The sequence below is a fragment of the Diceros bicornis genome, chromosome 36 (assembly GCF_020826845.1).
Source record: "Diceros bicornis minor isolate mBicDic1 chromosome 36, mDicBic1.mat.cur, whole genome shotgun sequence".
NCBI lineage: Eukaryota > Metazoa > Chordata > Mammalia > Perissodactyla > Rhinocerotidae > Diceros > Diceros bicornis.
In genome coordinates, this window is record NC_080775.1 from 22,342,568 (window position 1) to 22,359,642 (window position 17,075).

At 38.4% G+C, this 17,075-nt stretch overlaps 1 non-coding gene across 1 annotated transcript; it reads left to right on the forward strand.

Annotated features, from left to right (window-relative positions):
• The first annotated feature begins 16,613 nt into the window (after window positions 1-16,613).
• On the forward strand, window positions 16,614-16,719 carry LOC131398977 (U6 spliceosomal RNA). The gene has a single exon (XR_009217049.1). It is a non-coding gene; the product is annotated as a U6 spliceosomal RNA (small nuclear RNA).
• Window positions 16,720-17,075: the final 356 nt, after the last annotated feature.

Genomic DNA, 17,075 nt, shown 5'->3' on the forward strand with positions numbered 1-17,075 from the left:
TATAAATAACCTGTGCTTACTTTTCAACTCATGAAAGAGATGGCAAAAGTCACGAGCTTTTAATAGTTTCGTAAATACTATGTCTGAAAATAGTTCATGAATATTTGGGGACTCATTTATGACCTGCTTACATGTTATTTCAGTAAAGTACAAATTTTGTCACAGTTTAGTGGCTTGTGAAGAGTCCAATCAATGGCGAGATCAAGGAGAAGTGTACAGTTTGCATAGGCATGAATTTAGGTACGAGAAGTTTCTCCTTGCATATAAAATATCTGTAGTTCTGACCTCTTACTGTATTTGCATGAAGGTAGCTGAGGGTCAAAGGAGCAATGGGCAATATATTGTGTAAAATACAAGACACCCTCCAATTCCCAGTTTGGTTACACACTGTTGGGGCATCTGAAGATGAACTTGTCTTTTCCACTTCCTTTTCTTTTGTTCCAAATCTGTCCTCCAAATGCAGGCTAAATGTGCACCCACGAGGAAGTGCATATTTGCAGCCCAGGCCACTGCAGTAGCTATGTTAAATGGTAAATACTTTTTGTCCAGCACTGCTGGAGTTAAGTCCTATATTCTGCGTAGGATGCCAAGGAGGAAGTAATAACAAATTTTAATGTTGTGACTCTCCTTTGAAGTCAATATTAGTGTGGGGTGAGGTGCTTGGCAGCCATTAAAATATATCTGTCACATAAGACATTTTAGCTCTGGTAAATATTCATCCTTTTTTTCTTGGTTGATTATTGTTCTCAATTCTGATTCTAGGCAGCTGCTATATTTGCTTAAATCAGTACAATCAATGTTTCAATAATTTTAGACTGTATTCATAACATGCTGGATGTTTTAAAGTAGCCCAGAATGGTACTGGGATCTCTGAATTTTCAGTCTAACTTAATATTTCCTGGAAGGTCTGCCAAAAACTACAGAGAGGATATGACAGTTTTAAGTGAGGGGAAAAAAAAGACCTTTTCCTCTCTCTGTTTAAGATTAGGGCCCGTAATTGGTCAAATTTATTGTGGGCTCTCCTTCACTAGAAACTGACAGCCCGGGAAACTCGTGGCCTCAGTGGAAGGGGTTTAAAATCTAAGAACCTGCCCCTCTAGTGGGTGAGAAGGAGGAGGATTAAAGAAATTTCAACCACCAAACTGACAGGCTCCTCTACACACATTTCCTGGGATCGAACGCCTGTCCATAGAGCTGGTTTCACCAGAAGAAAACAACTTAAAGTGTTTGTGAGAAATGACTTCCTCTCTAGTCTGCCGAAGCTATTTTTAATACCGTTCCTCTGTGGAGGCCGATGGTGGAGCATCAGTACCATGGGCTCTACCAGAAGCCAGTCCTCTTAGTCTCCGGTCTTGGCTGTGCTAAAAGCATCCTTTTTCTATGCTCGGTATAAGTAGTGGTTCATTCCATTTATTCGGCATAAAGCATATGCTAACTGGTGTTATTAAATATTTGTAGGCTCTTGTTGTGTCTCCATAACTGAGTTGTAAGTTTAGAGCCAGGTAGTCAAGAGTGATGGCTCTAGTCCCATGGCCCGGATTTAATATTGGGCTTTGTCACTAACTGCGTAACCAGGTTACACAACTTCTCTAAGCCTCAGTTTAGCCATCTGTAAAATGAGGCTCATCAAAGCACTTCCTCATAGGGTTGTGAAGATGAAATGAGATAGCGTGTGAAGTGCTTAGCAGGCAAGCCAGGGGTGTTGAAAACACTCAGCAAAGTTTAGCTATTATTAGTAAATGTGTCCTTTGGACAAGCAATGTGTTTTCACTCTATCAAGAGGCAAAATACCTACAAAATCAGATTATACCATAGCTGACCATCTTCCTTTTGGTAAGTCAAGTTGACAGAGCATTTGGGAGAACATAGCAGTGCTGGTTTGAAGCTGTTTTCTTCTCTTCATCTGGAAAGGGAGCAAAGAAAAAGAAGTGTGGTCTGGTTCTGAGGGAAACCAGGTCAAGCTTTGTTTCCCGTTTAGACATCTGTGTATAAATGCATATCGTGAGTCCCAGAATTCCTTCATGACAGCTCCCTTAGTTAATGGGCAAGGAGGATTTTCTCAGGCTAGGCTTCCACAGATCTGCCTGAGAAGAAAAAGCCAAATAATTCCTATTTTTGGCCTTGTGCTTAGAAAAAGGGGACAAACTGCTTGTTTCAGAAAACTTTCTGGGACATTAAACAACGGTGTCTTTTTTTAAAAAGGGGAGGAGTTCATTTAAAAAGGAAACAGCCTAGTAGGCGCTCCAATTTCACTCTATTAGGAAAAAAAATGTTTTTCTCTCGTGTGCTCATTCTTAGACATTACTCTCTTAATTTTTCTAGCTGGTCTCCCAGGATATATAAGAAACACAAATTACCAATAGGAGAGTGCTGAATCTTTCCATTTAGCTTCTCTGCTATAATTGGGAGGACTGGAGTGGCTGCTGTGGCTGGGTTTCCCTCAGCAGTACATCAGGACGTGTGTGTGTGTGTTTGCGTGTGTGTGTGTTTGTGTGTATATGTACGTGTGTATGCGTGTGGGTGTTTGTATATGCGTGTGTGTTTGTGTGTGGGTCTGTGTGTGTGTGTGTCCATGTGGGGGTGAGGTCAGAACTGGGCTGGTCCAGGCTGGACCAGAGGTGGAAGCCAGGCCTCTGGTTGGTGGAGGGACAAGCAAGCAAAGAGTGCACTCTCTGTCTTGTGGTCACACCTCTTCCTCTGAGACCTTCTCATCTTACTCTTAAATGTCAAGCCAAGGTACCACCTCAAGATTTGCTAAAAAGGCAGCACTGCTTCTGAGAATGCGCTCGGCGAAAGCGTTTGCTCCCATCTCCTCCCTCTAGCCCACAGCTGGCTACACTTTTGTCTGTAGAACATCTTTCTAGTCTCTCCTGTTCTTCCTCACCCTCAACTTTTTCTCTCTCATGTTAAAGTTTTTTATTTTTCATCTGACAAACTAAATATTTTTCCTTATCTCCTATTTTTTTTCTTCACATTCTTTTGAGAATTTCTTAATTTCCTACCAGAGTGCCTACCTTCATTTCTCTTTCTTCTTCGGTTGCACAAAGTCCCTCCAATTTCTTCCTAATCTGAGCGTTCCTGAAATTGGACGTATGTAGAAAGTACCTTTATTTCCAGAGTCTCATCACGAAAGGAAGTAGAAGTTTTGATCAAAACGATCAATCTCTTCCTCCTAAGAAGCAAACAAATAGAAACAATAACAACAGTTACACACACAAAACCACGAAGAATCAATTCCATCTGTGTATTTATTTTTTATATCAAATAATGTTCCAAGAATTCTATCAAGTGCTGAAAGAACTTGGACATAAAAGCATTCCATTTTTAAATGGTCACGTTTATATGTGTGTATAAATAAACTCATAAAGGAAAAAATATCTTTCAATAAAACATATCAAAATATATCCTCCAACATGAATATTCTTGTGTTCTCATTCTATCATGTGAATCATCTAATATAAATCTATCTCCCTGGAAAATGTAGCTACGTATAGGAAGGCCGTATAGCATTGTAATAAAGGGCAGCCTTTGGTACCAGAAAAATCTAGTTTTAACTCCTGCCTCTACTTTACGTGCAGCATAAACTTGAACAAGCCACTTAATCTTTCTAAGCCTTAGCATCCTCACTCCTATAATGAGTCTTTTTTGTGTATGTGTGTGAGTGTGACAATGTGATTTATAATAAAATGTGTATATTTGGTCTTTGTCCAATTCCTGGCACAGAGCTCTTTTTAAGAATTTCCTGTGATGAGAGCAATGAAGGTGTCTTTTGTTAGATTAATGAAATAACTTTTGGATGCACCTAAGGATGGAGACTGGTTGCCAGGAGAACTAACCATGTGATTAGAGGGTTGGAACTTTCGGTCCTACCCCTTCCATCTCCAAGGAGGTTAGAGGGTCTGGAAATTGAATCCATTGCCAAAGGCCAATGATTTAATCAATCATGCATATGTAATGAAGCCTCCATAAAAACCCAAAAGGACAGGATTTGGAGAGCTTCTGAGTTAGCGAACATGTTGGAGATTTGGAGAGAGTGGTACACCCAGAGAGCATAGAATCTCTGTGCCCTTTCCCTATACCTTGCCCTCTGCATCTCTCCCATCTGGCTGTTCCTGAGTTATATCCTTTTATAATAAGCTGGAACTCTAGTAGGTAAATGATTCTCTAAGTTCTGTGAGCCACTCTAGCAAATTAATCAAACCCAAAGAAGGGGTTGTAGTAGCCTCGGATCTATAGCCTGTCGGTCAGGAGCACAGGTAACAACCTGGACTTGTGATTGGCGTCTGAAGTGGGGATGGGGGCAGTCTCGCGGGACTGAGCCCTTAACCAGTAGAATCTGATGTTATCTCTAGGTAGGTAGTGTCAGAATTGAGTTGAATTGTAGGACACCCAGCTGGCCTCCAAGAATTGCTTGGTGTGGGGAACAAACCCCACGCATTGGAATTTGGTGTCAGAATCGCACTGAATTTTAAAGGAGAAAATATATGCAAAGCATGTACAGTGTCTGGTACACAGAAGGTGCTCAATAGAAGATAACCAATATTTGTCGCATGCCTATGATATACTAGTCACTGGGAGAGGCACTGAGGACAAAACAGACAGGGTCTCTGTTCTCTGGTGCTCATAGACTGGTGGATTTGGTGCAGTTAACTAATGGCTTAGGGAGCAGATCCTCCTCCATTGCTTCTATCTTTTTTTTTTTTTTGTGAGGAAGATCGGCCCTGAGCTAACATCTGCCAATCCTCCTCTTTTTTTTTTTTTGCTGGAAGACTGCCCCTGGGCTAACACCCATGCCCATCTTCCTCTACTTTATATGGGACGCTGCCACAGCATGGCTTGCCAAACGGTGCATGCCCGGGATCCAAACCGGCGAACCCCGGGCCGCTGCAGCAGAGCACGCACACTTAAACGCTTGCGCCACCGGGCTGGCCCCCACTGCTTCTATCTCACATAGCACAAAACAAAATAAAATGAAATATTGGCAATTATCTGGTAAGTTGATCAAAGAAGAGGGCAAACATTCTCTCTTTGCACACATTGTACTCAGTGGCCCAAGGCAGACACCTAGGACTTATGTTGACTCTTGCTCCCAGCCCCACATCTAATCAGTCCCCAGTGCCAGTCTATTCTGTTTTTAAATCCAGTTTCTTCTCCAGGGAAGTGTTATAATTTTTTTTTTTTTTTGGTGAGGAAGATTGGCCCTGAGCTAACATCTGTTGCCAATCCTCCTCTTTTTGCTTGAGGAAGATTGTCACTGAGCTAACATCTGTGCCAATCTTCCTCTATTTTGTATGTGGGACGCCACCACAGCATGGCTTGACGAGAAGTGTGCAAGTCTGTGCCCAGGATCTGAACCTGCCAACCCCGGGCCGCCAAAGCAGAGCTCGAGAACTTAACCACTACACCACCGGGCCAGCCCCACTGCATGCTATTTTAATTTCCTCTTGGTTAAGATATAAACTCAAGATAAAATTCAATATTTCACTACTTCTTGAAAAATATTGTACCTATGTCATGACTATAGACAGAAGTCAGTTATTCGTGAGGGAAAACTGTAGTACATTTATTACTTGTGTTCTGGTTTAGCTTTCTCTTTCAAAAGCAAATTGCTTGGTTTCATTAATGCCTTCAGTCTTGCTTATGGCCCTTGTATATCTGGACCGTATTGTGCTGGCCTCCTGGAGAAAGAATTGCTTTAGCTGAGCTGTGCTGTTTGCCTGTGTCGGCAGATCAGTAAGAAATAGCCCTGGGAAACTCATCATCACATTTACTGTAAGGATATTGTTGAAAATGGGCTTCATTACATTGCATGGTGTTCTGTTTATGAGGATCCTTAGGAGACTGACTTTATAGTCTTAATATAAAGAATAGCTGTGTTTCTCTTGACCGTATAGTTCAAATTTATAATCTAGGCATTATATTGTGTTTGGTCTTTGCGAAGACTGCTAGAAAGCTTAGAGTAAATCTGTGGTTCAACCTAAGCAAGTACTGTATGTTTCATGTACTAGCCTGATTCCTAGCCCCGTTTTCATTCCTATCCTCTATTCTCTTTCTCATGTGCTCCTAATTCATGTTTTTTTTATTAGGTAGTATGTATCTTTCAAAGCTACCTTAAATTCTTTTTGAGGTTGAACAGTAGTTTAAAAGCATGAGATCTGGAGTCAGAATGTCTCATTTCAAATCCTTATTTCACCATTTACTGACTGTTCAACCTTGGGCAAGTTATTGAATGTCATGAAACCTCAGTTTCCGCATCTGCGAAATGGGGATAAGAGTTTTTACTTCATGGAGTTTCGTGCGGATTAAAGGAGGTACGTCGTGTAATTACTAAGCATAATGCCTGGCACATCATGAACTCAACAAATTCATGTCATTACTGTTATTACTAACATTACTTTCTGTTAATATTAACAAATGATATAAACATACACACATGTGATAAAATCTGATTATAACTCTTAGGAAATTAAAATGCTTCTGCCTTCTCCATGTTTATTTGAAATTCTCATGCCTTGATATTCACAACAAGAAGCCAGTTCCAGGAAATAGATTGTCAAGTGTTAACAACTCAAATCAAGGCAAAAGATTATACTCCATAATTAACATCAGCCATAGATGGCTATACAGAAATATAGTACTTTTTCTATTTGTGTCTCTCTTACTACACATATAACCTAGTGTTTTGTCTTTAGGCTGATGTATCTATTTACAGAGTAGTTCTAGAAGTGTTAGTGAAATGCAGGAGATTATTCTATCTTGCAATTTAAATGAAATATTGCACAGATAATTTCATAATTTTATTTATTTATTTATTTATCCCCCCAAAGCCCCAGAAGATAGTTGTATGTCATAGCTGCACATCCTTCTGGTTGCTGTATGTGGGACGCGCCCTCAGCATGGCCGGAGAAGCGGTGCATCGGCGTGCGCCCGGGATCCGAACCCGGGACGCCAGCAGCGGAGCGCGTGCACTTAACCGCTAAGCCACGGGGCCGCCCAGCACAGACAATTTCAGACAGGAATTTTCCAGACAGCGAGAAATAGTTCTTAGCAGCGTGAAAAAACAGAAACAATGCTAGATCCAGTTCTACAAGAGCACAGCCATGTGCTGAGTGCATCATTTCATTTTTGAGGACATAGATTTAATTTCATGTGACAATCTGGCATCAAAGTTTCCCTCTGGCCTTCTTTTTTCCAAGTAGCCTTGTAAATATGAAAATGCAATCTAATAGGAAAAGATTAAATTTGTGAGTCTCTACTTGCAGGGCGCCATGGTTATTAGGAAGGCAGTAAATGAACAAAATAGGTTAAGGAAAATGCCAACAATAGTTGTATCATATAAACACATCTAACGCATAACTAATGAGAATCTTATGTGCACAATAAAATGTCACCCTGTGTATCTAGTATATTGTTTCCTATTTCCATTTCCATCTATCATATTTATCAGAGAAATGTAATAACTCTTCAGAGTATCATAGTAATTTATGCAATAACTTGCTCTCTTTACCAAGGCAAGGAGGAGAACTTCGCATTGTAGTAGGGTTTTATTTTCTTCAATACTGTGTAACAAATCTTTTGCAACATTCCTTTATTTAAGATGGTTAAAGTTAGCAAATTTACTTTTAAAGGAATATGGCTGTAAAAATGATTCTTAGTGACCTACACCTAAATATTTTGTGGTTCCTAATAAAATAATGGTGCATCGTAATTTACTATGCAAAAAAATTTAATTTGAAGGTTTATCTCATTCATATTCCTAATTAAATCATTTATTTGCCTCACATAGCTCATTTTAGTTCTTATTGTGCTTTTTAAAAAATAGAATATATATTTACTTATTTTAATGGCACTTGACCAGTGATTTGCCATTTAAATTTCATTTGATGATACAGAATTCCATATTGTGACTTAAAAAAAAGTTATAGATTTCAGATTCAATGACATTTTTTTCTTTTCCTTTATTCAGTCTTCTTGTGCAATAATTTTAGAAAAGGCGCTTAGGAAGTCTTTGATCATATATTCCAAATTGTCAACCTAACATAAGCCTAGTGCAATAACTTTATAGATGTGCTGGTCTCTGTAACGTATGGAACTCAGAGACATTAGCATTCTTATGTTGGCCAGCTTAGGGGTTACCATGTCACCTTGGGCAGGTCTGCTCATCCCTTTTCCCTCATATTTCTCATCTGTTTCTAGGATAAAAGTAATTCTTATTCTATCAGAATGGTGCTCATCAGACTTCTGAAATGAACTTAGAAAGCCATGGTCAAGGATGGTACACAGAGCAGTCACTGATGTCTGTTAAAAGTATTTTTTCTTTCATCTCATTTATTTCCATATGAAGTCAGTATCTCTACTGCAACTTTTGGGTAGTAAGACCACAGCATAGAAAGAATTAATGAATTTCTAAAGTCCGCAGGGGAGCTGAAAATAGGCATTAAATTTCCAGAACCTCAATCATCTATTTTAAACTTTAAGTATTTTGACTTTTCATATAATTCCTTGAAGAATTCTGCCTTGATTTTGAAGATTGATTTGTTTTCTTTGTAGTTTGTCTAAATTGCACTGAAATGCACCTATGGGAAACAAACAAATTTTTATAGAGTACCCATTATTGCCTAATACTTCGCATACATTAATTCAATTTAATCCTTATAGCATCCCTATGTGGCAAATGTTGCTGTCCCATTTTACAGATTAAAAACAAAAATAGAGATCTAAAGAGATCTGGGATTTGGGGTCACTATCCCAAGGGAGGAGGAAACCATTGTTAAGTGTTGTGGAATATTTTCAAATTTTACTATAAATTTTATGTATTTACTGATGGTTTTTATGGTTAAAAAAAAAAAATAGGCACTGTGTAATGAAAAAGCGTGAAAAGGGTTTTCTCACTCTGGAGTGTACAGCCTGCTCACTTTCCTGGAGCATCAACTACTCAAAGATTTGGAGGCAACATACTGTTTCCATATTAAAATAATCCCTGATATATTACAGAATTAACACAAAATTCAACAACGTTCATATAAGCCTTTAAAATAAAATAAAAAACTTCAAAGGAATTTATGAGAGCTTGTAGTGACGTTCCAAACGTCCTGGCGGCAGAGTTTTACTCTCCTCTGTTGCTGGTGCTCTTGATGAAAAGCTGAAGAAGGCCTGAGGAGCTCTCTGATGATCGCGATTGTTCCCCAGGTTTTGCCAAGTCACTTCAAGGCAGTCTTTCAAAGCCAGTGAGAATTTACTTCCTAGAGCAATCAACTTTGGAAAACGAATTACTCTCCCTGGGAGGATGGCAGATCCAATATATGAAAAAAAATTATGTTTGGGGAAAAAAAGAAACTTCTTTTAGCCATGGCTGGATGTAATCAAGCTTCAGTAGATCAAAGCCCGTTAACAGTGTGGTTGACGTGAACGAGAATAAGAAATGTTTTGGCTCTGTGTGCTTACCAGCAGAAACACCAGAACCCTGAAACTCCCCAATGTCTTTTGCTCTGGCAGTGTCCCAAAGAGCTCACACGACTTCCTTGATGGTCGTTAAAAATGTCCCGGGACAGCTACAGATGAGGCTCCTCTGTGGTCTTAATCTACCTCTCCCCACTGTGGGGCTGACCCTGGTGTTTGCCTCTGCACCTCTCCTGGCTCGGGACCCTCACGTTACTTCTCAGTGGGAGACAGTGTCCTCCAGGGCCCCACGCTCCCATCGCACCCAGCACTTCCTCTAGCATCGCTCTCATGGCACTTGATTGTAATTGCTCACTGAATAGTCATCTTTTTGGCCCACCTGTAAGCTCTATGAAGGCAGGTTCTATTGCTGCCTTTCTCACTCCCAAGAAGAAGTGCTTAAAAATCTTCGATGAAGGAATGACTCCTGCCAATGCTTTCCCAGACATGCAGGAGGACACTCTTCCCACCAGAGTTACAGTTCTTCACAGGCTCCTAGATAATCACTAACCCCCTTCCTACCTCAAGGAACCTCAGTTAAGTTCCTGTGGGTCTAGGTTAGAGGACGTTTGAGAAACACCAAACAGCCACTTCTGTAAGAAATTAACCAGTAAGTCCTCTACCTTTGTGGAATGGGTTACCCCTTCACAGCCAACAACAAGAAATTAGAGGTTGCTGTTGATCTCCAAGTTTATTTGATGGTTTTATTCCAGAGGCTGACCCATCAGTCTCAACATATGGAGATCAAAAGCACAGTTCTGAAGCTAGGTTGCTGAGGTTGAAAACTAGCTCTCTCACTTCTAGAGGTGGGACTTTGGGAAAATTATTTCACTTTGATAAACCTTAGTTCCCTCACCTGTGAAGTAGAACTAACACTAGTCTACTTCACATGCTTGTCATAAGGATTAAAGGAGACAAACCTTGCAAAGTATTGAACACAGTGCCTGGCACATAGAATGTACCAAAAATATGAATATAAAGGTTCCAGTATTATTATTTTACTATAGCTACCAGCAGACCCTCATATGCTGCAACTCCCTGAAAGTGTGGCACATAGAGGGTAGGCCTCTATATTGTATACACACACACACACACACAGAAACACACATGCACACATGTACACACACGTGTTAATGCAATCAAACAAGGAGCTGGAGTGTTTATTCTGGAAAATGAATTAATTGAATTAAGTAAAGCAAAGGCATCCTTGTATTATGAGTCCATGACCTAACCAGAAAAAAAAAAAAAGCAGAAATAGTAAACTATTCCAAGAAAAAACAATCTTCTTGGCTGCTGGCCCACAGAACTGCAGCAACCTCTGCCACCGCGGACATTACTCTCTGCTCTGGCGTTCCTTCTTAGCTGCTGTGGGATGCTGGACCTGGGAACACATTTTTAACTGAATGAAAAACACATCAGGGGCCCCTAAGAGTTCAAAACTTAGTCAGTGTCTTACGGGGTGACATGAGCTTCTGGGTTCTCATCTCTGGAGGCCAAAACACCCAGAGCTCATGGATGAAAGGTCTGCTCCATCTCGAAGGGAAACTAAACAATTCCTCTAGAAGCATCTGGGCTATTCTCAGTGGGGACAGCAGCCTGGCCAATGCCACAGCAAGACCGAGGAAAGGGGCCTTCTTCCACTCCCCAGCCTCCCCGGTGAGCTGAGCCTCCTCTTCGCAAGCTCATGAATATCAATGAGCCCAAACCACACGGGGAAAGAGCCAGAACATATTGCAACAGCCAAATTGCAAGTTGGCTCCTAAGACTTGGCCAAAGGAGCATATAATTCAAACACTGGGGCTGGGGCTGGCGCTGGGCCTGACTCTAAAGGAGGGATGGAAGAAACTTCGGCTCAAGCCTCTCGTGGATCACGAGGAAAGAAGAATGGACCAGGGGTGCAGGAGCTTTCATTACCGCCCTGTAAACTCTGCCAAGTCATCAAGAAGTCAAAATGAAGGGTATTCTTCACCAAAACAGAGTGCGTGAAAAAAGAACCCGATGCTCCAGAATATACCAGCTGATTTGGCATAAATAAGAACTTCATGAACATTGAAAACCAATAAAATTCTTTCAATGAACAAATAATTACTGGGCACTCACATTGTATGTTGGCTCTGTGCTGGGCCCCGGGAATACGGTGGGAAACAGGAAACAGTTCCAGAACTCAAGGAGTTGCTAGCGGCAGAGGTGTACGTGTGAGGGTGCAGCTAAGGGGGTGAAAGAAAAAGTAAGATGCAATTTCAATGTGGCATGTGGTTGCATGTCTCAGAAGTTTGTTCCTTTATATTGCCAGGTACTGTTCCATAATTTGTTTTTCCATTCACCTGTTGACGATGTTTGGTGTGTTTCTAGTTTTGGACTATTATGAAGAAAGCTGTTATGAACATTCATATCTTCACTGGGATGTACATTTTTATTTCTCTTGGGTTAATATCTAGAAATGGAATTGTGGAATCATATGGTAAGTGTATATTTAACTTCATGAGAAATTGACACACTGTTTTCCAAAGTGGCCGCAGCATTTTGCATTCCTATCAGCTGTATATGAGTGACTCAGTGGCTTCCCATCCTTGTCAGCATTTGATACTGCCTGTTAAAAAATTTTAGCTATTGTAGAGGGTGCATAGTGGTACTGCATTTTGCTTTTATTTGCATTTCCCTAACGATTAATAATGTCAAGCAATTTTTCACGTGCTTGCTTGCCATTATTATATATTCTTTGGTAAAGTGTTCAAATCTTTTTTCCATTTTAAAAATCAAGTCGTTTGTCCTGTTATTGAGCCTTGTGAATTCTTTACGAATTCTGGATACAAGTCCTTTATCAGATATGTATTTTGCAAATTCTTTCTCCCAATCTGTGGCTTCCCTTTTTACTTTCTTCACAGTGTATTTTGAGGAGCAAAAATTTTAAATTTTGATGATATCTCCAATTTATTGATTTTTATTCATGGTTTGTGCCTTGTGTCCTAAGATGTCTTTGTCTAGACCTAAATCACAAGGATTTTTTTCCTATTTTGTTCTAGAAGTTTGATGGTTTTAGATTTTCCATCTAGGTTGAGAATACATTTTGAGTTAATTTTCTTACGTGGTGTGAAATAAGAGTTGAAGGTTTTGTTTTTGTTTTTGTTTTTTGCACATGAGAATTCAACATTTTCCAGAACCGTTTGCTGAAGAGACTATCTTTCCTGAATTGATTTCAACCATTTGTTAGAAAGATCATCTTTTCCTAGTTGATATCTTGGCAGCTTTATTAAAAACCAATTGACCATTTACATGTGGACCTACTTCTGGACTCTCGAATCAGTTTCATAATCTATATGTCTATCCGTATGCTAACTCTACACTGCCTTGATTATTTTAGCTTTATAGTAAGTCTTGAAATCAAGTAGTGATTGTTCTTTCTTTCCAAAATTCTTTTGGCTAGTCTAGGTTTTTTGCATTTCTATATAAATTTCTACAAAAAATCATGCTTGAATTTCTATTGGGATTGCATTGAAGCAATAGATCAATTTAGGGAGAATTGACATCTTAACAATATTGAGTCACTTGAACTATGAACATGGTATGTCTCACTATTTATTTTTGTTGTTATGTGCTGTCAAGTTGGCTCCAACTCCTGGTGATCCTATGAATGAGTGATGTCCACAATGTCCTGTCCTCAACAGCCCTACTCAGCTTCTGTAAACTCATGCCTATGGTTTCCTGTATGGAGTCAAACCATCTCATATTTGGTCTTTCTCTTTCCTTCTTCCTTCTACCTTTCTCAGCATTATTGTCTTTTCCAAAGAATCCTGCCTTCTCATGATGTGCCCAAAGTAGGACAGCTTCAGTTTTATCATTTTTGCCTCCAGTATCCATAGATCTCTCCTCCAACGCCGTATTTCAAATCTTCTTTATCTCAGCAGTCTTGGCATTTTCAGTGTACTGCCATCGCATCTTTTGTTAAATTTATCCCTAAAGATTTCATGCTTTGTGATGCTATTATAAATGATATATTTAAAATTTTTTCAGTCCAGTTGTTTGCTGCTAGCGTGTTGAAATACAATTATTTTTGTATGTTGACCTTGTATTCTGTGACCTTGCTAAATTTGCTTCTTAGTTGTAGTTGCTTTTTGGTAGATTCCTCAGGATTTTCTACATATACAACCACATAGCCAGTGGATAATGACAGTTTGTTTCTTCCTTTCCAAACTACGTGGATTTTATTTTGGATTCTTGACTTATAACATTGACTAGGAACTCCTGTTGACTAGAAATAGCAAGGTGGGACTTCTCAGTCTGAGGGAAATGTAATTCACTTTTGAGTTAAGTATGATGTTAGCTGTAAGTTTTTGGTGGATTTCCTCTATCAGATTGAGAAATTTTCCTTCTATTTCTAGTTTGCTGAGAGTTTGTTTGCTCTTTTAATCATAAATGGGTGTTGAAATTTGTTACTTCTCCTTTTTAGTCTGTTAATATGGTGAATTACATTTATTGATTTTTGCATGTTGAATCAATCTTACATTCCTGGGATAAACCCCACTTGATCATGGTGTGTTGATTTCTATTTATAGCTAGATTTGATTTACTAAAATTTTGTTGATGATTTTGTGTCTGTGTCCATAAGTATTGGTCTGTAATTTCCTATCCTTTTAATTTCTTTCTTTTAGTGTTGGTGTTAGGGTAATACTAGCTTCATAAAATAAATAGGAAAGTCTCTTTCTGTCTACTCTTTTGGGTAGGATTGGTTTTATTCCTCCCTCAAATATTCTTTAGAATTCACTGGTAAAGCCATCTGGGCCTAAGGTTTTTCTTTGTAGGAAGGTTTATAACTACAACTTCAATTTCTTTAATATAAATCGAGATATTTAAATTATTTCTTCTTGAGTGAGCTTTAGTTGTTGTGATTTTCAAGGGATTTTTCTTTTTTATCTAATTTGATGAGTTTATTGGTTTAAAGTTATTCATAATATCCCCTCCTGTCCTTTTAGTGTATGTAGAATTGTTCATTCTTGATATTGGCAATTGAGTTTTCTATCTTTTTTTCTTGTTCACTCTGGCTAAAGATTTACCAGTTGTATTTTCAAAGAATCAGATTTGCTTTCATTGTTTTTCTCTGTTGTCTATTGATTATTTTATTGATTTCTGGTTATTTTTCCCTTCCAGGTTGGGGTAAGTTGCTCTTCCTTTTCTAGTTTCTTAAGCTAGAAGCTTGGATATTGGATTTTATACTTTTCTTCTTTCCAGTGTAGGCATTGAAAGTGATAAATTTCCCCTAGACCACTGCTTTAGGTACATCCCACACTTTTAATAGGTGCTGTTTTTATTTTCATTCAGTTCAAAATATTTTCTAATTTCACTTGTGATTTCTTTTTTGATCAATGTGTTATTTAGAAGTATTGTTTAATTTCTAAATGTTGGAGTGTTTCCAGATATCTTTCTTTTATTGATTATTATTTAATTCCGTTGGGGTCAGAGAATATACTATGAATGATTTCAATCCTTTAAAATTTTTTGAGATTTGTTTTATGGCCCCACATATGGTCTACATTGATAAATGTTCCAACGTACACTTGAAAATAATGTTTATTCTGCTACTGTTAGCTGGAGTGTTTTATAAATGCCAATTAATTTAAGTTGGTGGATAATGTCATTCAAGTCTTCTGTATCCTTACTGATTTTCTGTCCAATATTTAAACAATTATTGAGAGACGAGTGTTGAAGTCTATAACTACAGTTTTGTCTATTTCTTCTTCTACTTCGACCAGTTTTTGATTCATATATTTTGAAGCTCTGTTAGCATTATTATGTCTTGATGAATTAATCCCTTTATTATTATGATCCCTTGATCTGAAATCTATTTTGTCTAATATTCGTATAACCAATTCTCTTTCTTCTGCCTAGTGCTTGTATGGCATATATTTATCTATCCTTTTACTTTTTTTTGTTAATTTTTTTTGTATAATATTTATTACCCTTTTGTTTATTTTTTTTAATATTTAATATTTATTTATTTAGTGTGTGTGTGTGTGTGTGTGTATGTGCGTGAGGAAGATCAGCCCTGAGCTAACATCCATGCCAATCTTCCTCCTTTTGCTGAAGGAAGACTGGCCCTGAGCTAACATCTGTGCCGATCTTCCTCCACTTTATATGGGACGCCGCCACAGCATGGCCTGACAAGCGGTGCGTCGGTGCATGCCCGGGATCCGAACCCGGGCCACCAGCAGTGGAGCGCGCGCACCGAACCACCACGCCACGGGGCTGGCCCTACCTTTTTATTTTTAACCTGCCCATGTCTCTATATTTAAAGTTGGTTTCTTATAGGCAGCATATAGTTAGGTCTTGCTTTTTCTTATCCAGTCTGACAATCTCTGTCTTTTAAAGGAGTGTTTTTTTAAAAAATTGAGATATAATTGACATATACCATTGTATTAGTTTTAGGCATACAACATAATGATTCAAGATATGTAATAATGGAGTGGTTAGACCATTTCTATTCAATGTAATTATTCATGTGGTTGGGTTTACGTTTACTGTTTTGGTATTTGTTTTCCATTGGTCCCAACCAATTCTTTGTTATTTTTCCTTTGTTCCTTTATTCATTTACAGTAACCTAATCTTTTTATGATTCCATTTTATCTCCACTACTGGCTTACTAGTCATACCTCCTTTAAAAAAATATTTTTAGTGGTTGCTCTAGGGCTTATTTAACTAACCATAACTAATCATAGTCTATCTTTAAATAATATTGTATCATTTCATGTGGCATATAAGAACCTTACAACAGTATACTTCCATTTTCCTCCTCCTCTCCTTTGTGTAATTGTTGTAAAAAATACTTTTTACTTGTACATATGTTATAAACCCCACACACTTTATTATGTTTGCTTTAAAGAGTCAAACATCTTTTAAAGAGGTTAAATAGGAGAAAGAATGTTTTTGTATTTACCTACCTATTTAACGTTTCTGGCATTCTTTATTCCTTTGTGTGGATTAAAGTTTCCATCTGTTATCATTTTCCTTCTGCCTGAAGAGCTTCGTTTAACATTCCCGCAGTTCTGCTGGTCACAAATTTTTTATTTTTGTTTTGCTAGAAAAATCTGTCTTTCACTTTTGTTTATTTTTTTCTTTTTCTTCCTTTGTGCAGTATGATTACATTTGTAATGCTGGAACATGTACTTTAAAAAATGCATAGAGTGCCTACCTCGGCAGCACATATACTAAAATTGTAACAATACAGAGAAGATTGGCATGGCCCCTGCACAGGATGACACACAAATTCAAGAAGCGTTCCATTTTTTTTGTTTTTCATGCACTGAAATGTACGCTTAAAAATGGCTAAACTAGTAAATTTTACGCTACACATATTTTACTGCAATTAGAAATATGCATAGAAATGTATCTAGAAACATACATACAAAACTGTTAACACTGGCCTACTCCTGGGAAGAGCAGTGGGGGTGAGGGTGACTTTCAGGGTTTTTTTCCTTTAATTTTAAAACTTTTTATTTGGAAATTATTTCAAACATAGAAAAGTTGCATGAGTAAGAGTGTTACCAAGAATACTTCTATACTGCTTACCCAGATGCATCTACCATTAACATTTTATCCAATTGCTTCATCACTTTCTCTCTGTCTCTCTCCCATACATACGTACA